At 47.7% G+C, this 27,240-nt stretch overlaps 1 protein-coding gene across 2 annotated transcripts in view; it reads left to right on the top strand.

The window, feature by feature from the left end:
* Positions 1-9,044: 9,044 nt before the first annotated feature.
* LOC144127807 (uncharacterized) overlaps positions 9,045-27,240 on the top strand; it is a 1,292,097-nt gene continuing 1,273,901 nt past the window's right edge. The window contains exon 1 of one of the 2 annotated variants that reach the window (XM_077660737.1): positions 9,045-9,144. The gene's annotated coding sequence lies outside the window, so the exon portion shown is untranslated. The remainder of the gene's footprint in view (positions 9,145-27,240) is intronic. The other variant, XM_077660738.1, reaches the window with a different exon arrangement.

Below are 27,240 nucleotides of genomic sequence, written 5' to 3'. Positions count from 1 at the left end.
GGAAGAATTGCCGATTTAATTACCCACTGTGGCCGATACCTTGCACCAAAGTGTTCATCATCATCATCATTTATTTACCCTTAAGGGCCTCAGGGGGCATTACATAAGGGGGGGGGGGGGGGGCGAACAGTAATCATGTCACAAAGAACAAAAGTGTTGACACCGTTGGTTGCCCCGGACAAGGGAGCAGATCCCGAGGGTGCTAAACGATTCGAAGTACTGAAGGAAAAGCGAGATGCGCTTCATGAAGCCTTAAACACAACGATTTACGACAAGTACGAATCAATGTGGGAGCAGCACGGCATTGAAGACTTTGAGCAGTACAAAAAGGTTTTCCGGACTGGACTTTCACGGCCTACCATGCTGTTAAAGCGAGATTTAGACCAATGTAACATCAACGCCTTCAATCCTTGGATAGCCGAGTGCTAAACTCGAACATGGATCGGCAAATCATTCTGGATGTATATGCCTGCGCTGCCTACGTAGTCGAGTAAGTGAATAAGGCTAACCGCGGTGTATCGCCTCTTAGCAGAGCCATTAAGAATGTGATTGCCGAAGACCCAGAGGCTCAACTGTCTTACGAACAGGCGTTGCGAAAACTGGGTGTACACATGCTGAATGCCATCGAGATGTCTGCCCAAGAAGCTGCCTGGATGCTACTTCAGTTTGAAATGAGCCAAACAAGCACAGATGTAATCTTTGTGAACACTGTATGGCCGGACGAACGGGTCAGAAGTAGGAAAAGTGGACTCGAAATGGATGCTGAACACTTGGAATTAACCAGCACTGATATATGGCGAAAGAGCGCTGTGGAAAACTATGAAGAACGCCCCCCCCCCCCCCCCCCCCCCTGAATTGGAGCTCGTCACGCTCACAAAGTTTATGACAGATTACAACATCAACAAGATGACCAAGCGAAGAAAAACGGCAATACTTCGATGCCGGGACTATGGTATAAACGATGCCGTCAGCTACAAACGAGAGCACGTGATGTTGTACTTACCATTTAGAAGGGAGAACGACTTTCTGGATGGCAATGCATTTGAAAGCATCTTTGACGAGAACAAAGAAAGAATCATGGAGGTGAAAAGCAAGTATAACAGTGCAGTTACGAAGGCTGAACTACTGGCACACATTCGCGACATCAATGATCAGAATGGCCAAGAGGTGTCATCCACAAGTGTGCAGGAAGAAGACGAAAACGGGGATGGGGTAAGCGAACGAACTCGCGCTAGGCTGGTCGAAGAGAACGACGACACGGACATTGTACCAGAAAGCACAGTTACAAGCGTCGTCGTGGCTGCAATGGGCCCAGGCGTGAAGAAAAGGGAAGACTGTATGCCTTTGGATGAATTCTACGCAAGAATGAAGATGACCAACCATCGCCAAAGAATGTTAATCGAAGAGGTTATAAACCGCGTCACCAATGAGGACGCCAAGCCTCTTAGAATCTTCTTCACTGGACCGGCCGGGTGCGGCAAGACCTTCACTCTCCGTTTAATTATGGATGTCTACAATCGGTACTGTAAGAGTCGAAAGATTGGTTACGGAGATGGTGAAATATCGGGAGTAAACGCCTACATAGCGTGCGCCACAACCGGTAAGGCTGCCGTTGCACTTAATGGTATAACTGTGCACTCAGCCTTCAAGATCGTCATGACATCAGGTCATGAGGACAAGGGCCTTTCTGCCTCGGATCTGAACACATTTCGAAATTTCGAACCCTGTTCAGAGGAGTGAGATGTATCATTATCGACGAGGTCAGCATGTTATCTTCGGACCTGCTTCGACAAGTGGACCGGCGGCTTCATGAAATAAGGCCGGACAGGATGTTGGAACCCTTTGGGGGCTTCGATATCATTCTATGTGGAGACATGAGGCAGCTGCCGCCCGTTAGAGCATCCGAGGTGTACAAGCGGCCAAAGTCGTGTGGAGCCGTGTATAACACAGATGTTCTACCGTGGCATCACCTGGAATACTTCCCCCTAACCCAAGTTGTCCGCCAAAGCGACACAGTCTTCTCAACGCTCTTAACCAAGATTGGCGATGGCGAAGTGTTGGAGGGCTTTGAAGTTAAACTACTGGAATCTAGATTTATATACCCGGAGGATAATGCAGCGCAGTGTTCTGACGCAGTTCGTCTGTACTACAGCAACAGGGAAGTGGATGCATATAATGAAAAGGTTGCCCGTGCAAGTCGAAACAAAGTACAACATCTAGCGAGAGACTTGGTAATTGGCCACAGGTCACAAGAGGAGAAAGATTTGGCTAAACGATCATTGGAAACCTTTAGTCGAGTTGAGACGGGCTACTTGCCTTCACTAGTCGTCTTGTGTGTGGAGAAACCGTACATGTTGATACGGAATTCAGATATTACAGACGGATTAGTGAATGGTATGGTAGGGACACTCAAGCTGATTGAATATGATGCACAGGAAGAACCGTGCAGAATTTGGCTACGTTGTCCATCTGGAGTTGGCCTCATAGCTAAGGCAAAGCTTGCACAGCGCGGGTACGGTCGTCATATAAACAGCTGGATACCCGTAGATTTGCTGTCCATGCAGTTTTAACTGAAGGGAAAATTAGTAAAGCACATGTCAGTTAAGCGGACACAGTTTCCTTTGATACCTGCCAGCGCCATGACCATACACAAGTCTCAAGGAGGAACCTTCGATGCTGTCGTGTATGAGTACGCATCAAACCATCCACAGAAACTTGTCTATGTAGCCCTGAGTAGGGCTACAAGTCTAGAAGGGCTGTATCTTACCAACAAGGAAGGATGCCATAAGTGTACACACAGAGGACCTAATGCAGACAGGTTCCTCAAAGCGGAGTTTGAGCGTTTAGAGAGACATAGGCTAGACACTGCGTTTAATCGATGTGAGCAGTTGGTGGCGAACAGCACGATTACATTGGCCACACTGAACGTTAGATCACTCGATGCTCATAAACAGGAAATAGCCATGGACTCATTGCTTACGTCCGCTCATGTCTTAGTCTTTACTGAAACTGGATATTACTCAGGCGAGTGTCCTTTGGATATGCGTGGTTTCAACTTTGTGGGTGCAGCCAGACGTGTTGACCAGACTAGAAATGCAGGAGTGGCTATATACGTAAGACAACCTCTGCAAGATACTGTTGTGACGCCTCCAGTACCGACGAAACAAGGAGAAGCACTGTGTATAGCAATTTCTGCCTTGGACTTAGTTGTGGCTGGTGTTCCCATCTCGCCGCAAACAGGAAATGATGCTGCTCTTGACATCTTGGCCAATGGTCTACCGGAACGAACTGACAGAAGAATGCTCGTCTGTACAGGAGACTTCAACAAAGATCCTACAAGAGACCCATCGTTCATCGAAGCCCTCGACACCAGATATTCCCTTGACCTATGCCCACTACAGCCAAAGTCTACAACTCAGTGGGGAAGCAGTTTAGATTTAATCATGTACAGACATTCTGACAAATATGTAATAAGTGATGTACAAACCAAAAGTCATTACTTCACAGATCACCAAGGCGTATTTATAGGTTTAAATAAAAGATGAAACAAAGTAACACGTGTGTGTCGTCATTCTTTACTACGACTTGGTAAAAACTCCGGCGTTGGGCATCGGGTGCCATTCCCAAGATGAAATTCAGCTAAAAACGCGCGTGGTAGTTGACGTTCTAGAGATAATCGCACAACTCTACTAATACGTGATGACAGACCCAAGGCCCACGATGCTCGATTACTACTACATCAATAAATACGCCTATCAGAAGTTGCTCGAATATTGGCGCGCCAAGGGAATCGACGGCGACGACGCCGTAACGTGGGAACCCCTTCCAGTGGATTACCCGTGCCCGGACGGTTTGACGTGTAGCAACGGTCGATTCGTGTTCACGAAAAGTGGGTGTGAAGCAACGTCGTGCACGCCGTTCGAGCCATACCGTCGTCTCGCCGGTCCGTCAAAGACGCCGCCCAGCCCCATAAAGCGGTCTACTCGAACCATGTTCAACAAAAACAATAAAAACGCGTTTTGATACCTGGACGAGGTCTCTATAGGCGACGCGTACGAGCGCGTACCGCGCTACAAGAACGACATTGTAAGACGCAAGATGGGTCTACCGCCGGACCCCGGGGCAACCAGCGACACGCCGGACACGCAGATGCACAAGTGGGGCAAATTTAAGATGACCGACGAACGATGGGGGTGTTATGCAGACAACTTGGCCATCTACAACGTGGCCGAAACATACAAGCTACCGCTAATGCATCGTGAAGACGACGAGGAGACGTACAACAAACTGTATCGCATTTTGGACGGCGACAATAACCCCAACATTTATTACGGCGTAACGCTACCGTACTTTAACGAACGCTACTGCAAGCAGCGAGTGGGCGTATCTTACGACGCGGAGAAAATGGAGTGTTACCGCACCGTCGGCCAATCGATACTGGAAGATTTTGTAATGGGCACGCTGGTGGGGGAAATGTTTGTCGGCATACACGGATTCGACGGATGACTTCCTCTTAGATGATTCACTGTAAGCCGTAACACTAGCATAACCCAAGACTACCACCAGCCATACTACCAGCTGATCCGAGAATAACACACTATTGCTTCGCAATCACCAGGCTTAACCAAGCTCAGCCACGGCCGTTTTTCATTTCTTCATGGGCGGCTAGGGTTAACCTTGTGTGGCGAACTACCCTGGGTTTCGTCATATTTGGTTATAGTTGGGGTGTACAGCTGGCGTGGGCAGGACTTGCGTGCAAGTTGCTGTCCCGTCCCCTTGTTGGGCTCCGTGGTGGGTGGCTGGCACCGTGGCTGAAAAACTAAATTTTTTTATGGCTCGCCTCCATCCCCAACCTGATCGCTCTCTAAAAAGAGGGCGGAACGATGAAGATTTTTTTTTCAGAAAAGAAAAGTGTCATTCCCAAAATTTCATGTTATTCACAGCAAAGCTGAAGAACAACAAGCAAGACTGATTTCCCCATTCTTGGTAGCAAAGTGCCTGACAGATACCTTGGGCTTTGGGTAAAAGGTATCAAAAATGGCTAGTGGCGACTTACTGCTCGAAATACGTGACACCGTCCAGCACTCGAAACTTCCAAACATTGCATCGATAGGGGAGATTCCTGTCTCCATCACGTCACACCGATCTTTGAACACAGTCCGAGGCGTCATATCAGAAACTGATTTTGTTTACCTCTCTGAAAAAGAAATGCTTGAAGGCCTTGCCGACCAAGATGTCATAAATCTTCAGCGGATAAAGATCCGGAAGGATAACAAGGAATTAGATACGAAACACATGATCCTCACTTTCAACACCAGCACACTACCTGAAAGCATTGAAGTCGGGTACCTGAAAATAAATGTAAGGCCATATATACCCAACCCACGCAGATGTTTCAATTGTCAGAGGTTCGGCCACAGCTCAGAGTTGTCGCGGCCGCAAAACTTGCGCGAAATGCTCCTCGAAGGACCACCAGTCAGATGAATGTGTTGCTGTCCCGCGGTGCACAAATTGTGAGGGAGACCATGCTGCATACTCCAGGGCTTGTCCGTCCTGGAAAAAAAGAAAAAGAAATAACTACTCTGAAAACCACTGAAAACATTTCTTTCAAGGAAGCAAGAAGGCGATACGCCGAAACAAACAGATTCTCCTTCACTGCGAAAACAACCTTCGCCGATGTGGCGCGTGGGCGCGGCGTATCACACCAGGCTTCGGCACATGTCCAGGCCGCACGCAGTGGGCCTATGGCAGGGCCATCCGCGCCCCCTGGTGGAGTAGCTGATACTACTCCGCCAAACCCAAAGCAGGCTGCGCAGACCCCCGGGTCAGCGGGCCTCAAGACCTTTTCCCACAGGTCGAGGTCTAACTCAAAAGTCAGCGTGCATCCTGCACGGCCGTCTAGCCTCTGCTGAGGCGATGGACACGACCCAGGGCAGCCCCGTGCCGTCCACATAGGACGGACGGCGGAGGCCTTTGGATCGATAAAAAAAAAATGTGAGGCTCCGAGTCAAGGGGCCAAATCAAAGTTAATCTAATTTTATCTGCACGCACGCACACAACATTAAGATGGCTTTCATAATACACGAACTGCAGAGGTCTCGTAAATAACTCTAACGACATAAAAGACATTTTAAACAAAATTTCCCCTATTGCTTTATCTGTGCAGGAAACCAATCTAGGCTCTCAGCCCACAAAGGTGCTAAAGAAGTATACTGTCTTCCGCCGTGATCGAGAGGGGGCGAGCAGACTCTCGGGAGGCGTAGGCATCATTGTGCAACCTGGCGTAGCAGCTAGCGAGATCAAACTCAAAACTAGGTTTGAAGCTGTAGCAGCCACCGTGGTTGGTTACAAAACCATTACACTTTGTAGCGTATATCTTCAACCACATCTCGAAGTAGAACAGCATGAATTAGATAACCTTTTACAACAGTTACCGGAGCCATACTTGATAGTTGGCGATTTTAATGCACACTCTTGTTTCTGGGGCAGTGAGAAGACCGATAGAAGAGGTCACGTTATTGAGGATTTTATTCTATCCAACAATATTTGTTTATTGAACACCGGTAAACCTACTTATTGCTCCCCTAGTTCAGTAAAAATGAGTGTTTAAGATTTGTCTTTGAGCTCTCCATCAGTTTTTAACGATTTTAAATGGGATGTCTTAGACAACCCATACGGAGGCGATCATCTCCCTGTTGAAATCTGCCTGTCATCCCCACCATCAGTCACCTAGGCAAAACCACGGTGTTGGAAGCTCAATTTATCAGACTGGCAGCTTTTTAGAACAGCAGCCATGTTAGAAAATATTACGTTAAAAAATCTTAATGTAAATGAAATAAATGAAAAGTTCACAAATTGCATCCTTGCTGCCGCACACTTGGCTATCCCCCAATCTTCAGGAATAGTACAACGCAACCATAAAATGTGATGGACACGAGATTGCAAAGAAGCAAAAAAACAACAAAATAAAGCTTGGGGTATATTTCGCCGATACCCCACAGAAGAGAATCTTATAAACTTTAAAAAAGCAAGAGCAAAAGCGCGGTGCATACGTCGAAATGCCGAAAAATCATCCTGGCAGCTTTTCATTTCCTCGATAAACAGCCAAGTCTCTTGGAAAAAAATGTGGGAGGCAGTACACAAAATGGATGGTCGTTACTCTCCATTCACAGTTCCTCTTCTGACAGCCCCTGGTGTACAGACAAACATAAAAGAACAAGCAAACATATTAGGCGAAAATTTTTCCACTGTATCTGGTTCCTCTAACTATACAGAATTATTTTTAAAATATAAAAACACAGCCGAAAAAGAAAGACTGCCGATAAAGGCAGTGCTCACGAAGCATGTAATAACCCATTTACACTACAAGAAATTAACAGTGTACTTTCTTCCAGTAAACAAACTGCACCAGGACCAGATGAAGTCCATTACGAAATGCTTGCCCACCTGTCCTAAAGCGCTGTAGACTCGCTTCTGAAATTATTTAGAAAATATGGTTATCAGGAGAGATTCCAGAGGCATGGAAAAAAGTCATTATTGTACCGTCGTTGAAGCCGGAAAAAGTACTCACCTCCCCTGGCAATTACAGGTCTATAGCCCTAACAAGCGTACTTTCCAAATCCTTCGAAAGCGTCCTTAACATTAGATTAATGTTTATATTACAATCCCGTGATCTTCTTGACATCCATCAGTGTGGGTTTAAAAAGGCGTGCTATATAATCGACCATCTAATCTGCCTAGAAAACACAGTCCGAGAAGCATTTATACACAAGCAACAATGCCTTGCAGTCTTTTTCGATTTAGAGAAAGCTTATGACACCACATGGAGGTTTGGCATACTGCGGGACCTTGGATACCTCGGAATCCGTGGTAGAATGCTAGTGGTAGTGACTTTTTGACCAACCGTTCATTTCAAGTACGCCTGGGTGCCATTCTTTTTAAGAATTTCATTCAAGAGAACGGCGTGCCTCAGGGGTGCATTTTAAGCACCAAGTTTTTTTATAGTAAAAATGAATTTCCTAGCAAAAATAATTCCAAAGTCTATCATGTATTCGGTCTACGTCGACGCTCTCCAGATTCCTTGCACATCCTCTAGCATTTCATCGTGTGAGAGGCAGATACAGATGACAGTAAATAAACTAACAACAACATGGGCAGACAAAAACGGTTTCAAGTTTTCTACGCAAAAGTCAGTAGCTGTTCTTTTTCCCCTTAGAAGAGGACTGCACACTGATCCCTCCCTGTATTTAAATGAAGTCGCACTACCAATTAAAGATGAGCACAAATTTCTAGAAATGACTTATGACAAAAAGCTCACATTCCCACCACACATAAGCATACTCAAAAAGAAAGCTTCCAAATCTCTGAATATACTAAAAGTACTTTCGCGAAAACATTGGGGTTCCGATAAGACTTGTCTTTTACAGATTCATCGCTCTGCAGTACGTTCTACATTTGATTATGGATGCATAGTTCATGGATCAGCGAGGCAATCGTACCTTAAACGGCTAGACCCAGTACACAATTTAGGGCACCAGGCTGACTACCAAAGTGGAAGTGGTTCCAGACCCGGCCGACCGTTTTTCGTTTCAATGTAATTGTTCTGATACTTCAGATGATCTACGTAATGGTGATGAAGTGACGTTACGACCCTCTCCACCAACGAGTATTTGGGTAGTGATATCATCAGTATTACACTGCGCTATCGTTGCGGTGTGCTTTAATTATCCGCGCGAGGTCATGCGGTTATTAGTTAAAATCTTCTCGATCCATCCCGATTATGTCGCAGTTCCAATGACAACTACGGCGCTTTCTCCGCCATGGCGTTGAAAGAGAGGCCAAAGTATTGTCGAAAGAACGCAAAATGCTCTGGCTACGGTTCCCCGGGCAAAAGACGATCCCTTAGAGCACCGGCTGTGCGCGCAAAGAAGCTCGACAGCTTCGTTGTTATCTGCAGCCCTCTCAACGCACATTTGGTATCTCTCTCTCGCTTTATCAGCACAGACAAGAGCTTCGTTCCGGGCCGTGTAAAAATAAAACCGCAGTCGCGCCGGAACGTATTAGCCTGCAGCACTCGCACCGTCAAGCTCCGCACGTCTCTTCGCCGCCGCACTGAGGCCGCCAGGAATCCGGCTCCCGCTACTGGTGAGTCCGCATTTTTTTTTCTCTCGAGATTGTTTTACCTGGCGCAAGAGAACGACCTTAACAGACCTTGAGCAGCCTGAGTCCCATATATGCAGTGCTGAAAGTAAGGGTTTTATGCGCCTCAGTGGGAATTCGCGCTGTTTTGGGTTACGTCAACAGCTTCGTGTTCTTTGCATATTCTCCCAGTCGCGCTATAACACGGCTGTTGTTTTTTCTGTTCACTTTATGTAATCCTAATAGCGGTACCACCATGCCAATGAGCCGCTTAACGATTCGCTGCGGGGAAAAGTACGGAGATTTGTCACTTAAAACATTCTTCGCTTGGCTCGCATGCTGAAATCACTGAGATTCGCCGTCAGCTGTTGAGATACAGTTGCCTCAGCGACGCTGCGGGAACTTCTCTTGGCCTCATGCATGTATCGCCTTCGTGTTTACGCACTGCGTATCGATGCTTCTAGAGGCTGCTTAGCGAAGTCTTCTAGTGGGATAATCACCCGTTTCCGGTCTGTACGCAGCACTAGCTGCGGCATAGTTGTGATGAGCTTTAAGATCTTGTTTTCAACAAAACAGCGCAACGGAGCGCGGCCAAAGAAGGAAAGCAGAGCAGAGAGGACGACGCACAGCGCTGACTCCCAGCTGTTCGTTTATAATTACGGAGTAATTACTCAGTAGTTTCCACCGTAGACGTGGCATGCACGGCTACAAAGGGAAGCTATGCAGCTTTCTCAGAAACATCGTAGTTAGAAAGAAAAGCTTTTTCGTGTAGCCGTAAGGCTTCGCTTGGGTGAATTCTATTAATCACTCCTTTATTTATTTATTTATTTATTTATTTATTTAACAAATACTGCAGGCCCTAAATGGGCCCTAGCAGGAGGGGCGAAAAGAATACGGCACCGTGAATACGAATTCAACGTGCGAAACGTAAGTAACAAGCAAAATACAATGAGACATGTTCAACTCTAACAATAAAACATGCATAAATTTGAAACACGACTGTGAGGTACGCGCCAAAAGTTTGTCAATAGAATCAATGGACATGACGACATCAGAAGACAACCTGTTTCATCCTCGATAGTACGTGGGTAAAAGGTATACATAAAGGCATTATTTTTAGCTTGATATGGAGTTGTGCAAGATTGTGCATGATGGTTTCTTGAGGGACGAGTTGTAAGGGGTGCAAGGTTATGTTCGGAACTCATGGCAAGTTTTGTGTTTTTCAACGTAACGGAATGGAAATTTTAGTCTGTGGATTTTTCTACGTATTTGTAGCTGTGGGATCGCATTATCTTTCATTAAAATGGAACGAGAGTCAGATGTGCGACATTTAGAAAAGATGATCCGCACGGCTTTCCGCTGTACAGCCTCCAATGCCTCAATATTCTTCCTGGTATAAGGGTCCCAGACTGTGCAAGCATACTCTAGTTTGGGTCTTATGAGGCCGCAGTATGTTAACTGCTTTATCCGGGAAGGAACGTTTTTAAGTTTGTGGCGAAGAAGTCCAAGTTTTCTGTAGGAGGATGATCATGTATTGGCAATATGACTGTTCCAACTTAGATTACTAGTTATGGTAACGCTGAGGTATTTATATTCCTTAACTTCTACAGGGGATGCGATGGAAAGGTGTATGAAAATGAGTGTAAATTTTTTTGTTGGAGGTTTTCATAAAAACCGTCTTCGCAGCATTAAGTTGTATATCCCAATTACTACACCATGTGTCAATTTTCTGGAGGGTAAAGTTAAAGAGGATTTGGTCTTTAGGGCTGCTGATTTCATTGAACAAAATGCAACCATTGGCAAGAAGCCTAATTCGGACCGGTTCGGATATAACACTAAAGATATAATTTATATATATTAGAAATAACTATGGGCCTACACACTAAAAAATTTCTTACCCTTAAGGGTGCAAATCAGCCGTCCCCAGACGAGCACCCTTTTCCAATTGTTCGTTGATAAAAAAGGGTGCAGAGATCAGCACCCTTAAAGAAGGGTGCACTTCATGATACTTCAGAGGATGTAATGGTTGCACCCTCATTAAAGGGTACTATTTTTCCATACCACTTCTACGAATGCATGTTGGAAGGGTGCTCCACAATGATCCACCTATGAAGCAAAATCCTTCGACTGATGCGCGCCCTCTAAACTTTCATGTTGTGCACGCTTTCTTAAGGGTGCTGATCTCTGCACCCTTTTTAACACTCAAAAGGGTGTGCGTCTGGGGACAGCTGATTTGCACCCTTAAGGGTGAGAATTTGTTTAGTGCGTAGTACATCTTGTGGAACACCTGAAGTTACTGGTGAAGAATTTGATTGATAGCCGTCAATGCTAACAGATTGTACACGGTTGGTGAGATATGACGAAACCCACGTGGCTACAAATTTAGGAACACCAATTATTTCAAGTTTATATATTATTTTAGCATGTGACACAACATCAAAAGTTTTTTTAAAATCTAAAAAATGGAATCAACCTGCGCTGAGTGGTTAAGGACTGTTGCAAAGCTGTGAATAACCGATGTTAGTTGGGCCAGTGTAGATAAACCTTTCCTAAAATCATGCTGAACAGAAGAAAGTACGCTATTGTCATTTAGAAATTTGGCTATGTAGTTAGCTAAAATATGTTCTGCCAGTTTACAAGTGGAAGTGAGTGAAAAGGGACGATAGTTAGCAACAAGTGCCATGTCAGCCGTTTTTGGCACAGGCACAACACAAAATGTCCTCCGTCGGAAGGTAGTCTTCCTGTTGCAAGCGTCATGCGAAATATTATTGAAAGAAATTTAGAAATACGTTCTCCATAACGACGCAAATATATTGCCTCGAAACTTTGCTGTGTTTGTTTGTTCATTCTTCAAAGTTGCCGGCACGCCGCTCTATAGCTTTGTTTGCGATGCAAGACGCGACTAGATTTAACTCAATTGATCGCAGCCAGGCAGAGCTGATTCTACGTTGTTCCAGAATGTTCTTGTAACTTTGCGTGCTTTATCTCGAAAGGTCACTATCGGCATTAAATTGAGCACGGCCGACAGCGGCGGGCCATTTTCTTCGACGACCCCCGAGCACGCTTGGTGCTGCGCCGCCGCCGAGGGATTCAGTCCATTGTGGGCGCGAGTCAGCCCAAATAAAGAGTTTTCTTTTAGAAGAACTTTCGTCCGTCTTCATCGCTCCTGACTGCCGTCACCACTACGTGACATCTGGTGGAGCTATGGGGTAGTCAGGAGGGGCCGTAGTGCCCGCGAAGTGATCTTGGGCATGAATTTCCTTAATGATTATCACGCGATCATCGACCTGCGATCTGAGCTGGTCACGCTTTCGACGGACGAGGCCATCACTTCGATAAAAATTCTGGAAAGTCACGTTGCCCTAAGTGTCCTGGAGGAAGAAGTGAGCGTCTCACCCCGTTCAAGCGTTATCGTGACCGTAGGCGCCACGAAAGCCATTAACGCTGAAGCCATCATCGAGGCGAACATACAGTTGCTTCTAAACCAAGGAATCAGCATCACAAGAGGCATCGCACATTTCCGCAATGACCAGGCCGAAGTACTGCTGACTAACTTCAGCGAAGAATACCGGCACATTAACAGAGGAACGACGATTGCTTTCTTCAACGAAATATCCGACGTACGAGACTCCTTCGCCCTCTCCGACCCATCCGCAGAAGATTCGCCTGACCATAAGAACTCGCCCACTTTCGACATCAACCCAGCCTTGCCCTGGAACAGACAACGTCCGCAGTCTGCTTCTAAGCTACAGCGAGTGTTCATCGCCGGAGGTCCGGTAAACGCTGATTGCCAAGCATCGCATTATAACCGACCAGCATGCCTGACCTCTCTGCCAAAGCCCCTACCGTGTGTTGCCGCGAGAACGCCAAGCTATCCAGGACCACGTGGAATAAATGCTTCACGATAACGTCATACAGCCCATGGGCGGCACCGGTTGCTCTAGTGAGGGAGAAAGACGGCGCACTTCGATTCTGCGTTGATTGCCGCCGCTTGAGCAACATAACAAACAAGGACGTCTACGCCTCCCCCGCATCGACGACACTCTGACCGGCTCTGCAACGCCAAATATTTGTCATCGCTGGACCTCAAGAGCGGCTACTGGCAAATTGCGGACAATGAAAGAGATCGCGAGAAGGCGGCATTCATCACTCCGGATGGCCTCTTTGAGTTCAAGGTGATGTGTCACTTGGTATGCTTGGTATGTGTTAAGCACCAGCGACGTTTCAGCGAGTAATGGATACAGTGCTGGCAGGCCTGAAGTGGCAAATTTGTCTGGTATATTTAGATGACGTCGTTTTCTTCGCCTCGAACTTTGAAGACCACCTCAAAAGACTTCGAACAGTACTAGACGCAATCAAGTCGTCTGGCCTAACCTTGAATGCAGAGAAGTGCCACTTTGCCTACGTATACCAGCTGTTTCTAGACCACATCGTTAGCAAGGAGGAAGTACGTACGCCCAGGCCAGCAGAAAACAGCTGCTATTGAACAGTTTCCACCGCCGGTCGATAGAAAAAATGCGCAGATTCCTCGGACTGTGCGCATATTACCGACGATTTCTGAGAAACTTTTCACGCACTGCCGAGCCCCTGACCCAACTGACGAAGGCAGTCGTGCTGTTTAAATGGGAAGCGCCGCAAGTAGAAGCCTTCAAAGAACTCCAGCGTCGTTTACAGTCCCCACCGGTACTCGCGCATTTTGATGAAAACGCCGATGCTGAAGTTCATACCGACGCAAGCAGCGTGGGCTTAGGCGCCATCCTCGTTCAAGAAAAAAAATTGATGATGGCCTAGCTCTGCTAGGCCAGGATATAGTAGCGTAAGCGCGGTGACATTTGGGTCGGAACAGTTAATATATGAAAGGCGCGCATTCACTACATGCGCCTTTATTCAGGATTAAACCTTGAACCGTCGTGGCGGACTGGTAATGAAGAAAAAAAAAAGTTGCGGAGTGGTAGCGTCTGCGCCTCAAACGCCAAAGGCCCTGGTTCGATTCCGAGCCTCGACACAGGTTTTTTTTTTATTTTAGTGAGTGTGCGGGGCGTTGACCAAGTGGTTGGCCACGTGGTCGGTCGCGTGCTGCGGAGCAGCTGCCGGCGGCGCGGCGCCGTGGCTGGTCACGCGGTTGGTGACGTGACCAGTCACGTGGTTGGTCAAGTGTTGCGGTTTCCAGAGTATGCGCAGACCGGCAAGGCGCCAGCTGTGCGCCGTGTGACGTCACTGTTCTTCGCGCATGCGTAACACGGCTCTCTAGGAGCCACGCGAAACTGCTCAACCTCGGCCAGTGTAGCATACGCTACGAAAGCAACGGGCTGCAGAAAGTCTTCGCATACGCTAGCCGTTCCCTTTCATAGGCCGAGGCTAACTATTCGACAACTGAGAAGGATTGTCTTGCCATCATCTTGGCTACGTCGAAATTCCGCCCCTACCTGTACGGACGACCGTTCAAGTTGGTCAGCGATCACCAGGCGCTGTGCTGGCTTGCCAATTTGAAGGACAACTCTGGCCGCCTCGCTCGATGGAGTCTGCGCCTCCAGGAGATTGACGTTACCGTTGTTTACAAGTCCGGACGCAAGCACTCTGACGCCGATTGCCTCTCACGAGCCCCTGTAGATGCTCCGCCGCCGGACGACGATGAGGAGGCCTTCCTGGGACCCATCAGCCCCAGCTCTTCTGCCCCGCAGCAACGCTCTGACCCCGACCTGAACCACTTCATCGAGTACTTGGAAGGCAAGGTTTTTATGCGAAGCATACTAGCCGCACAACCGAGCTCTTCCTTGCTGCGCCGCGCGCGGCCGCGTAGCTACCACTTGACCTACATCGGCGCACCACGTGATATGACGTCACAACAGCTGTGAAAGCTGGGGCTCAACTCGTGCGCTCGCTTGCGGACGCGCAGCCTCCGCCGGCGGCCTAACTCCCGCTCCTACCGCTAGGAGGTACTGACGTCACGCAATTATATAAAAGGCGACGCACTCGTTGAGTCAGTTGAGCAGCAAGATGTTGGCTAGGGAGAGGGCGGCTCGCCAGACCGCAAAGCGCAAGTTACAAAGAGCCACGGAAACGGGAGAAGAACGAGAAGTACGGCTTGCCAAGCGACGTATGCTTCGCATCCTAGGCTTAACCATAAGCTAAGCCAGGCCATTTTTTTTTATACCCCGTTTCATTCAAGCGAGGACTATCTTCCTTCTGTGTGCAGAATGAGGTCCTCGTGAAGAAGAACTTCGCTGCAAGCCCGCCTACCTTCTTGTTGTACTTGCTTGTCTCCGCGAAGAAGTTCTACACGCTTCACACGACAAGCAGACAGCTGGATATGTCGGGTTAACTCACACCCTCCGCCACATTCAAGACAAGTATTATGTGTACTACTACTACTACTGGCCCCGGCTGTCTGCGGATGTCAAAGATTATGTCAAAGATTGCTCGACTTCAGTCCCGTCAACGACGTGAGGGAACCGGAGCGTGTGAGTTCAAGTGCGCCCATCAATGACGCAGCTAACAGCACCGCAGCAGCCCCTGCCCTGCCGCACAGCGTGCCTCCAACCCCAGCAACACGGAGGCCGCAAAGACACAAGAGCACCACGAAGACTAGACTACGACCAGAACCTTGATTAGATTTCTTCAGTTCGCTGTGCTCATATTTTCGCGTGTTAGTTTCTGTTAAAAGCTGCAACGTCGCAGAACTATGTCATGGTCCATTTCTAAATAACGGCATGCATAGTTTACTTCCTTTCTTTCACTGCAACAAAATAGGATGTATCGTATCGCGCCTGGCTTCGAGCGACAAGCTTGATAAGCCGATGGGGCGTTGTCCCATTTCTTTGTATAAAAGCGAGCGCGCAATAAAGCTTGGGGGATTCGTGCCTTGGCACTGGGCTCATGCTGGTCTGGTCGGTCAACCCAGTTGACGCTAAGTCGATACACCACCAGTAACGAAAGAGGAAGTAAAGAAAGGCTTAGCAGCAATGCAAAGGGGAAAAGTAGTTGATGAGGATGAGGTACGAGCAGGTCTGTTGAAAGACGGAGAGGTAATTGCGCTAAAAAAATTGGCCACAGTCATCAATAAAATTTCAATAAGGGCGCCAGGCAAGGAGACACGATCCCGCCAATGCTATTCTCCGCCTGTTTACAGGAGTTATTCCGAGGCCTGAATCGGGAACAGTTCGAGATAAGAGTTAATGGAGAATACCTAAATAATCTGCGATTCGCTGATGGCAGTGCCTTGCTCAGACACTCCGGAGATGAACTGCAAATCATGATTAATAAGTTATACAGACAGAGCAGAACGGTGGGTATAAAAATTAACATGCAGAAAACCAAAGTAATGTTCAACAGTCTAGGAAGCGAACAGCAATTCACAGCTGGAAGCGAGGTGCTGGATGTGGTAAAGGATAACTAGTGGTAACTAAAAGGATAGGGATTGGGTGGAGCGCACATAGCAGTTTGCCTTTACCCCTCAAGAGTTAAGAGTACTACAGCTGTATCTTACTGGTACTCACCTACGGGCAGAAACGTGGATGGTAACGAAAAGCGTTCCGCTTAAGTTAAGAGAGAGAGAGAGGGTTTATGATGGGAAAGGCGGAGATGTTGGCCGGAAAAATGTATGTCTGGCCTGCTACTCTGCACTGGGGAACGGGGAGAGGAGAAAAAAAAAGAGGGTCCCGATGGTGGTTGATGATGGGAGCAGGCAGATGAAAAAAGACAAAAGACAAGGCACACTTTCTAACATGACAAACGCGAGTCAGGGCCCGTACCGCTGTGATGACCCCCATAATGCGCAGGTCCACACGGGACGGAGAGGCAAAGAGACACCGTATGGCTCAGTTTAAACAAACAGGTATATTCAATAATTACACATGATTAAGATTATACATCAGAGGCTGGGGCGTCCGAGCTTACGTGCCGACGACTTCATGGGGGCGATGGAGTGGCTCCGGAGTTGGGCTCGAGCGGTTGCTGGCAGAAGCTGCACGCCGTCGGGCTTCGGCGCTGAAGGCCCTCTTGGCGAACGATGTCGTCCTGAGCGTGTATGCAGTAGAATTTCAATAGTCGTCCGTTTCTTCGAGGATGGTTCACAAACCCTTCCTCTAGTGTCGTTCGGCTTGGAAGATGAACAGGAGGCGAGCTTGTAGATGATGACAGCAGAGCATAATTTTACAACATACATATACAGAGAGTTAAACTGGAAAAAGCAGAACTGAATTTACAAAAGAACAAACTTTGCACTACTTTACTCATCGACCGGGCAGGTTAGTGCCTAAGTAGCATCACATTACATGCTAAGCATGGAGCCCCAGCTCAGACTGGACTGGACTGCATCCGTTTACATGCGCTTTTAAGCACTTGATTAACAAAGGACTAAGGGCGGTCATTTTCAGTGGCCCGCCCAAGGCATCAATTCTCCAATGAAAAATAACATGCGAGATGGGGACAACCCCTTGGGTTGGGCTTAGCCTCGAACCCAGATTCTTGTTAACAAAACAAACTAAATAAACAACAAAAACGCCACCACTCTCTCTCAAGTGAGAGTATACATAGGCTCTCTCTTCGGAGCTAATCCTTGCCTCAGGCATGCATACCGCCTCCCACCATCGATCCGCGTCGCTCGTCAACAACAGAGGAGGGGGCGAAAGCGCCCTCGATGCTGCCGCGCTACCGACGGCGGGACACAGCTAATAATCATGAAGGGGTTCGTCTGTCGCTCCGGGAAACCAGATTAAGGGTCGCCCCTGTTTTCCCACATTCTTGGCGAGTCTTGCCTGTCCGCCATGACAGGTGTCCGTCACGGCCCTTCTGGGAATGCGCTTTTGTTCACGAGGCACGGCGGGAAGCTGTGGGTGCCTTCCCGGCGATAGCCCACGTCGTAAGGGGAAGGAGGGGGGGCTAGGGCTTTCACTTGGGCGCACAAACATACCACCCCACTTCTGGTCTCGCCCCCTTCACGTGTTGAGTCAGAGGGAAAGAATGTTGTCTTCGCGGTAGCGCATAGCGTCGGCTGTGGTACGGCGCGCTCTGGATCGCTGACAGTTCCCTTGTCCTGGAATGTGCCCGGGAGGGCCGCACCTGGAACGGCCACGCAAATTGGGGAGGATAAAGCCTGTTTCCCCGCGGCGGCGGCGGCGGGTCCGGTTGGGTCCGGTTGGGCTTAAACCACTTCGTTCTGGTTGTCACTCTCAACGAGCATGGCTGGGGTAATTGATGATGCCTGTCATCTGGGTCTCCGTCTACGCCGCGCCGTCGAACGTGGATCCTCGTAGCACACAAGGAATGTCACACCGCTTAAAAAGCGTGAGAGCACTCGCATTGCCTGCAGAGTTTTCGAACTGTCTGGCCAAGCGCCGAGGATCAAATCCTTCGAGAGGGACCTGGTGTCAAGAGACTTGAAAGCAGATGCTAGCATGAGTCTTTCGTGTGCATACGCTGGGCACACCACTAAAACATGCTCTGCAGTCTCAGCACGCCAGATGTGGTAGTCTGGGGAGTCCGCTTCTCCATTTAAGTGCCTTTCAAGCTTCAACACATTTGTTTTTATTGTTGTTCCTCAGACTAAATGAGAGTAGTATAAAGAATGCTTTTCGCTTCAAGAGGTCCAAACAGAGTTGCCAGTTCTAGAATTGTTTTTGATCTTATGCACAGCTCAGTATAAAATCTATCAATGCACTCGAGCATCGCCCTCTTATTAGCTTCCTGCGATGTAAGTCCCGACTCTCTTGCTTGCTCACCTGACATGCTCTGCTTTAACCTGGCACGTCTCTCAACTACAATTCCGAGTTCGTTTGATTTCATGAGCACCTGGTCAAGAGCATCGTGCAATAGGTGACCGCGTTCCTGAAGTAAAAACTGCAGGGACTCCAACTTTGCCACCATGGATGTTCACTGCCAATCTCTGCGAGCTATAGCTAATCGTTAATATTTCCACTTATGGGTCTCACTTCTTGTGTACATATTCTTTTTGCCTGGCCTCTGAAGACAGATTTCTGTGTTGCAGTAGGAGAAGAGAGCGCAGGCGAATTTCCAAACTAAGTTCCGCTGTGATGCAACCACTGGTCGATATCTTCCACGAGGCGCTCACAGGCCTCCGCGACGAGAAGGCGGTGACCTCTGTTGTGCACGACTCGATGTGCACCGCTCCTAGCCATCTCAAGTACCTTCTCAGGTCAGAACTATCGGACGACCCGATTCCCGAGCGTCGAATACCAACATACGGTCGAGTGAACGGCCGCATAGCAATCGTCTCGCATGCCGCATGTGTCTTCCATGCAAAAGTCCAGTTACCTTGCCGCATACCGGGAGTGTCGCATAGCGGCGGCACTGCAGACCCTTACATAGGGCCGTGCCCATACTTAATTGTTTTTGTGCGTTTTTCGTGGTTAATGGTTTATGGGGGCTTGACTTTAACGTGAACTGACATTGAACAATACACGGGCCTCTAGCATCTCGCCTCCATTGAAATTTGACCGCCACAGCCGGGTCGAAGTGCGTCGTCTGGGTCATGAGGGTCACACTGTGCGCAGCTGGCGCGGAAAACAAGTCTCCGTGCTAGTCACGCACACAGACGTCACTTGTACGCAAACCGTTACCCCCAACCTGTGGAGCAACCAATTGCAGCCACGGAGGGTTAGGGCGAAATAGGCAGAGGCAGAGCTCGTTAGAAATCATTCATTCGTGTCAGCACAAAATAAAACACACTAAGCGCCAGAAGAATGTTCAATCCGGGGAAAAGGACAAATACAGGGAGCTCACCGCGGCCTTCGGTCATCGCACGATTCACGGCTAGGGGTGGGCACCAGGGGGCTGGCGAAGCAGGTTCCTCGGCAGTCCGTGGCGTGAGTCGCCTTCCCGCGCAATTGGCGCCTTTTTAATGCCTCCTTACTACAGCTCGGGGTGGCAATCGTCACTATCCCCTGAGCAGTGTGTGCCTCCTTTCCCCTTACGTGAGCGGCCAGCGCGCCCCCGTGGCGTCGCGGTGGCATACAGGAAGGGAGAAGGAGGTGTGTCCTCCTCCGCTCCCGGGCGCCTCGCGCGGTTCGCCTTGTGGCGTTCGCGCGCTCGCCGCTGGCTGGTGGAGGAAATGGGGAACGCGTATATCCCGCAGTACAGTGGCCTAGAACCTCAGGTTCTAGAGCACTGCACCCACAGGGTCGATAGCCGAGCGCCATAACCACTGCGCCACCGCGGCGGCTTTTGTGTGTGTTGTAGTGCAGCATTACGCTCCTGGGCTTGGGCAGCGGATACGTCCGCACTGCAGCTGACATGGATAAGAATAACGCTTACTTGGGTGTAAATGATAAGCATCCTTTGAAGATTACGTCGTATGTTAGGAGGCCTCGTCCGTAGCAGATTAAGTTATCCACACTGTCGAAATGAGGTTTGAATGAGCAGACCGGAAGCAAAATATTTATAAGATGGAAATAAAGATGAGCCATAAGTAGCAGGCGGGCATAGTAGGCGGGTGTTTAAAATAGTTTTTGCAGAATTTCTCGGCAATAAACTGGCCCAGTACAGTACTTCTACAGCAGTTTCACCAAGCAAACATGTTACTCCTTGCCCTCTCAGTGTCGACTTCTCTAAGACTGCAATACACCCTCGCACGTGTGCTAAGTCATAGCTTGGAATAAAACGTAACTGTTCCCGCTCTGGGCGTCTTTTGAGGCCCATAAGATAGTGTATCCAACCCCTGGAAACATCGACCTTACTGCCGCCATAGCAGTCCTTCGTTCAGCGCTGCTGGATGTTTCTCAGGCATGTTCCGAAAATGAAAGCGCCTCTTATATGTCGCAAGCAGAAGTGCTTGTCAAGCTGCCGCTAACAGGCTTGGTCACGGTGCTTGGGATGTTGGGCTGCATTCCTTGGTACCAAGAGGGCGGTGGTGGTGGTAAGTGTAGTCTCATAATGGGAGTTCACAGAAAAGCACCCTTTGAGCTGACTCTGTACCCGAACCCATTCCTCAAATACTCTCAATCTCATGGCGTTCTTGTTAGGTTCCAAGCAGAGGCTTTCACATGCCATATGCACAGGTGAAAGCCTTTTACTTTGCATTCTCTACATTTCACTCTTCACCTCTTCTTCACGCCGAACGGTGCAAGCTGGCTTCCCCATCCAGACTGAAAAGTTACCAACGCGCATGGGTGTATTATCAACAGAAAATATTAAACACGAAACGGCCTTTTGGAGCTGGGGGACGGTGGGTGTCCCCAGGCTCGGTTTTTGTAACGTTTTCAGTTGTTTCTCATTTGAACAATGACTTTGTCTTCTTCAGAGAGAAAAATAGAAGGACGACATAATGCAGTACGTGAATACCCTTGTGCTTACTACGTGAATACCCGGTATTCCCGGTATTCACGTACTAAGCACCCGACCTGGGTAAGGGCACCCTCCTACTTATTTTTTTTTCTAGTCTGCGCGTAGGGATCTGAAACTTACCATTCTTCCAGTCAGCTACGAGCATTCCGCGCCTTTTCGCGTTTTCAAAGTGTGAGGCGGATGTGAGGCTTGGCTGAGGACCGAGAAAGGTACACTTGATAAATGAACTAAGAAAGCCCTAAAGAGTGCGGGAGAGATACCGCCAGCCGGCCTAGCTCAGGAAAGGAGAGTGAACTGCACATACACAAAAGGGAGACGATGCGGCGGCGCGGCCGCGGACGGGCGTCGCGCAGGGGCCTCCGATGAGCATCGGGTTAGTGCTCGCGTTTCCAGGGTACACGCAAGAACACGTGCCTGGACCGACGTTAAAAGAATGGCGTAATATCATAAATCAAGGCATAGGCTAAGGCATGGGTTTTAAAGCAGTCCTCCAAACAGAATAATTCGTTGTGCATAAAGATCAGACTTCCCTCTCTGTGTCTTAGCGGCGCCGTCCCGCGCCTTTCCGCGTTTTCACACAGTAATTCATTTGGCCCCCGAACGTCCCCCTCCCCTTCTCACTGCCGAGCTGCACCCCCCCCCCCCCCTCGAGTGCTGCACCCGGTGCGGACCACACCCTCCGCGCCCCGCTTGCGACGCCACTGGGCTGCAAACCGAGATATCAGGAAGCTGGCTCATGAAATGCATTGTGAGGTAGTGGAAATAAACAAAGAACTGCGAGAAGCGGGACGCGAGGAAGGATTCCGACGGGATGGCATGAATTTTAACCGCGGCATGCGCGGAAGAATACGACGGTGACTTCGGGCAATGGAGTAGCTTTTTTAGGGGGTCCGAAGGCGCACCGGGAGAGGAATTAATGGAAGACGGGCGGCTTTCGCGGCATAAACAGACAGTGAAGACCTCTATGCGAAGCACAAGAGGTTGATGGAGGACACAGACACCAGCAGTGAGAGAAAGCGCGGAAATAAATATGAGCTGAAGCTTAAAAAAAGCACAGGAACAAGAATAGTAAGGTCATAGATACAGCTTACATAAATATGGAAGCAGGAAGAGCGCCAGCAAAGTGCCTTGAAAGCAAGCAACAGATAAAAACAGAGAATATAGCAACGGACAGAGAATATAGCAACGGACCTTGTAGACCTCCAAAAAGCTTCGTTTCTTCATGGCTATCGTTTGGAATGCAATAGGCAGGCTGGCGTACGGAAAGGCGGAGGAGGAGTAGGAATGCTGCTTTGTTTCAGTTTCAGTTTATTTATTTCTTGCTACAGAAAGCAGTGGGCACCGGAACAAAAATCCTAGCTTGACAAGCTCCCGAGGCCCTCAACATCCAGCAACAGTGGCGCCGTTGGTCACGTGCAAACAAGAAAGGCATAGATAAACCTAAGGCATATTCACAATCTATAAATGAGCAGCGGAAACACAAACTAAGCGCGCGATATAACTTAAAGGACAAGTAATACACAAAATTCAAAGCATGTACTGAAAGCGTTATTTAAACATTCTATATAGAGATATTCTGGCACTTCATTTCACTGCAGTGAACACATTGACAACGCATAAAAAAGAACAATTTTCAACATACATGAATGAAGACAACATGATATTGGCATGCTGACGGGTTACGCTAAGCATTCAACGAGCTTGGATATTTCGACCGTATAGAAATACATAACAACCACAAACCATAAAAAAAGAGAATTATTTAGTGAGAGAACGACCGGAGGTCAGCACTGCTGCATTTATTAATGTAAATTCCTGCATCAAAGAGATGGTTTAGTAGTGCGAGAAGATAATATCTAAGCATCTGTAGCCCGTGGTTAGTTCGTGGCGTGTTAGGGGTGTAGTGTGTTTGACGGCGCAGCGGGTATGTAGGCACTAGGAGCTGAAGCTTAGCGATTTGAGATATTGTTGAAATTTTGTCCCGTGTTTCCTGTTTGTAGCGCAGGGACAGACGTATATCATAAAGACTAAATATTCTCGGCACGTTACTATTGTAAAAAAGGGCTGCGGAAGGATAATCATATGGCTGGTTGAAAATAATTCTTAAGGCCTTCTTTTGAAGGAGGTAAATATTTTGAAGAGTGGTCTTTGGAGCAGTTCCCCAAACCAGGTTGCAGTAATGCAAATGTGACATGAAGAGAGTTTTAAACAGAAGCAGTTTAATTGAGGTAGAAAAAATGGCGATACCATGGTAGTACGCGAACTACACGAGCAACCTTAAGACATATATGATCACTCTGTGTATCCCAGAGCAGTTTTTCCGCAAACCAGATTCCTAACGTTTTAAAGCTGTTAACAACTTCTATACTACTCGAGGCATAGCAAAGTTGTCTGGAGAAACTTAATATTTTTCCTTTCGAGCGAAAGAACATTGCTTTCGTTTTCGAAACGTTTATCTGTAGAGCATTACAGTTTACCCAGTGGACAAGCGCTGAAAGCGTCCTATTTGCAAGGATAACGAGATCATCGGGGTGGTAACCACTGAAGAATATGCTTGTGTCGCCCGCGTATATTATAAAGTATGCATTCATATTAATAATGATAATAAAGAAGTGGACCTAAGATACTCCTTTGCGGGACGCCATGCATGGGCTCACTTATATAAGGTTAACTGAACAGTGCGAAGAGCACGTATAAGTTCAATGTAATATTGCATGCTAAGAAGCACTATTATGAGTAGTGTATTTGTGGGCGGGAAGCGAAAAACGAAGGCGATAAACAAGTGTTCATCGAATGTCTATCGGAAGATATTAAACTATTGCAAGGCAAAGGAAGGGTTCTATGATTAAATGAACGAAGCACGTGTTGTCCTTTTCTTGTGCCGTCGTCGTTGCGGCACCGTTAATTTCATCACGCACCAACTTGCCCCATAGGCCGCTAATCTAGAGAGCTTCTTATACGAGGTGGTATGAACGCTCACTTAAGATGTCTAGATAGACACCTAGACAGCAACTTAAAAATGTTGTTGACCATGTGCAGCAGAAAAAAGGGAATTACTATTACAGTAAAAAAGGGAAGTGACGACGCCGTAATCGCTTGGGAATTGAGCGCTTCCCGCTCCAGCACTGACGACTGCATAATGACGGGAGATTTAGATGAAAGGTTGAATGAAATCAAAATAGACGCGGAGCGAAAAAAAGTTTTGACCATAAAAGGCTAATCGTAATGGTTTGGTGGAAAGTAAAGGATGCAGCTGATTTTCGAAAATATGCAGCTTGGAATTCGGTATATGAATGATCGTCACTCGATGACCATATCACAAGCGGTAGAACAGTGTATTAAAAAAGTCTCCACTAGATCATGGACATATGATCAAGTTCTAAATGTAATTGATAGAGAGAGAGAGATAAAGAGAGATTTGGTATTTAAGAAGAACATCTGCAGGGCCGAAAAGATATCCAAATGTATATTATTCCGGGTGTTTCAGCGAACACTTTCAAACACTTTCAAAAGTAGGCTTTTTGATGTAATAATATGGCTTTTGCGGCGTAGTATCATTACGAGGTTAGTTCAGCAGCAGAAACGGTACGCCGTACACAGAAGACACACCACGAAACGGGTCACACAAGCACTACTTCTTCTTCTAGCGGCAGCGTCTTCCTCTTCGTCGACTACTCAGCTACACAACAACGTCGTCTTCGCTTGGCGACTGCGTACCGTAACAGTATTACCAGTGCTGGCGGACAGCAGAAAACTGGTGAATCGCTTTAAGTAAAAGCTCGTTAACTAACTTTTAATAATTACCTTTTTAACAAGTAGAGTTAGGCGCCTAGTTGCAATTAGAGATTTGTAGCCGGTCGCCAGAAATAGCAATATAAGTTTATAAGTTTTTAGAATATCAAAAACGTGATTACCCTTGGCGCTGTGGATCGACAAAATATGGCTTTTTCGACTAGTTACGTGACTGGAGGGGTTGCTTTGCCTGCATACTTTCGAAAGCGCATGTATTTTCGCACGATGCAGCCATATTTTGTCGAGCCACAGCGCCAAGGGTAATCTCGTTCTTGAAATTCTAAAAACTTATATGGCGCTTACTAACGACCGGCTACAACCTCTAATTGCAACAGGCACCTAACTGTACAAGTTAAAAAGTTAATTATTAAAAATTAGTTTACCACCTTACTAATTAAGACGATACACCGGTTTTCTGGTGTCCGCCAACACTGGTAATGCTATGCCGCAAAAGCCATATTTTTACCCCAAAAAAGCATATTTAAAAAATATTTGAAAGTTTCACTGATGCACCTTGTATATACCTAGCCGCCAAGCCCTTTACAGGGCACAACGGAAAGCAAAACAAGAAAAGAGAACCTTGTCTGAAATCAAGGAGAAATGGTAGGCGTACGAAAACAAAATAATCATCCCCAGAATACGTGGCTGCCAGCTGAAGAATGGACAAGAGATGGTTTAGTGTCCACTAGCCTAGCGCAAGCGCTCTCTCCCGCGCCACGGCCAGCTTCGTTTTCTCTGTAACAGTACGGTCCAGGAAAATATTGAGGCTACAACTGCGGTTCTTCAGGCTAGCACACTTAACCATGGTACTTAAAACTAACGGACTGGATTCCAAGAGAAAACATGCGAAGCACAGTACGGCATAGAGTTAGGTGGGCAGATGTGATTAAGAACTTTGCGCGGATAGGTTGCCGCAACTGGCTCGGGACAGGGTTAATTTGACAGAAATTGGAGAGGCCTTTATCCTGCAGCGGGCGTAGTACGGCTGGTGGTGATGAACTGAAAGAAGCCGTCAGGTGAACGCTAGTGAGTGAAGGAAAGACTTTATTGTCCAACAAAAGAAGACGACCTTATCCTACCCTCCGGCTCTTCCTCTCAGTCGAGAAATGAGGGCCAGGAGGGGTTGGTGTGAACAGCATCGCCGCGTCCGATGCTGGCCTGGATTTCTTGAATCGCGGCAGCCTCTTCAGCCAGTTGGACGGCGATGAGCTGGTGCTCAGGGTCCGGGCTACGCAGCAAGGTCTCCCAGGCGTCTCTACTATCTATTTTATTCGCCCTGCCTGGGGATTGCGTGTACTCCCGAATAATATGGTCGAGTGTCCCTCTCGCTCCCCATTTCTTACATTGGTCGTCCTCAATTTCCGGGATATGTTTAATTAATGTTGGGTGCCGGTAGACGCCTGTTTGAACACGTCTCCACGCCACCGCTTGCTGATTATTAAGCTTCGCACTGGGCGGGGGAAGTTGCCTGCGGTGTTGGCTGTTGTGCTGAGTCACTTCTTGATATGGTCGTAGCACGGTGCGCGTCCGTCATCTGATTCAAAACTATTTAAAGGCATTTCCTTCCCCGCTTTGCTTTTGAATGTTTTGTTTTTGTGTTGCAACCTATACGTAACTCATTTCGAAGGCCTACAGCGGAGCTACAGTCGGACCAAGCAATAATCGATGCGTCGGCCAGGCTGTGAAAGAAGCTGGGAAAATTTTTGTTCTGCTTGTTTCACGACACCACAGGCGCGACCATAAATGCCATGTCAGCGCGGCTGAATAAAGTAGCACGTCGCAGGAAATTTACGATGAGATCTTGTCTTCTTGTGTCATGCTGCTACTTTTTGATTTTCTGCGCCATTCGTCTTTATCACATGCTGGCGGTACGAATTTTTTCACGGGTGCTTTTTCTCTGCTGCCCTATTCACTGCATTGAGCTCATACGCTGATTGCGCTGTTAGCATTGCATGTGATCTCTTACTCTTCTTAATAAGTTGTATTGCTTTGATATTTTTTTTCTAATTG

The sequence above is a fragment of the Amblyomma americanum genome, chromosome 4 (genome assembly GCF_052857255.1).
Source record: "Amblyomma americanum isolate KBUSLIRL-KWMA chromosome 4, ASM5285725v1, whole genome shotgun sequence".
Lineage (NCBI taxonomy): Eukaryota > Metazoa > Arthropoda > Arachnida > Ixodida > Ixodidae > Amblyomma > Amblyomma americanum.
Note: the sequence above shows the minus strand (reverse complement) of the source record. Positions and strands in the feature narration are given on the sequence as shown.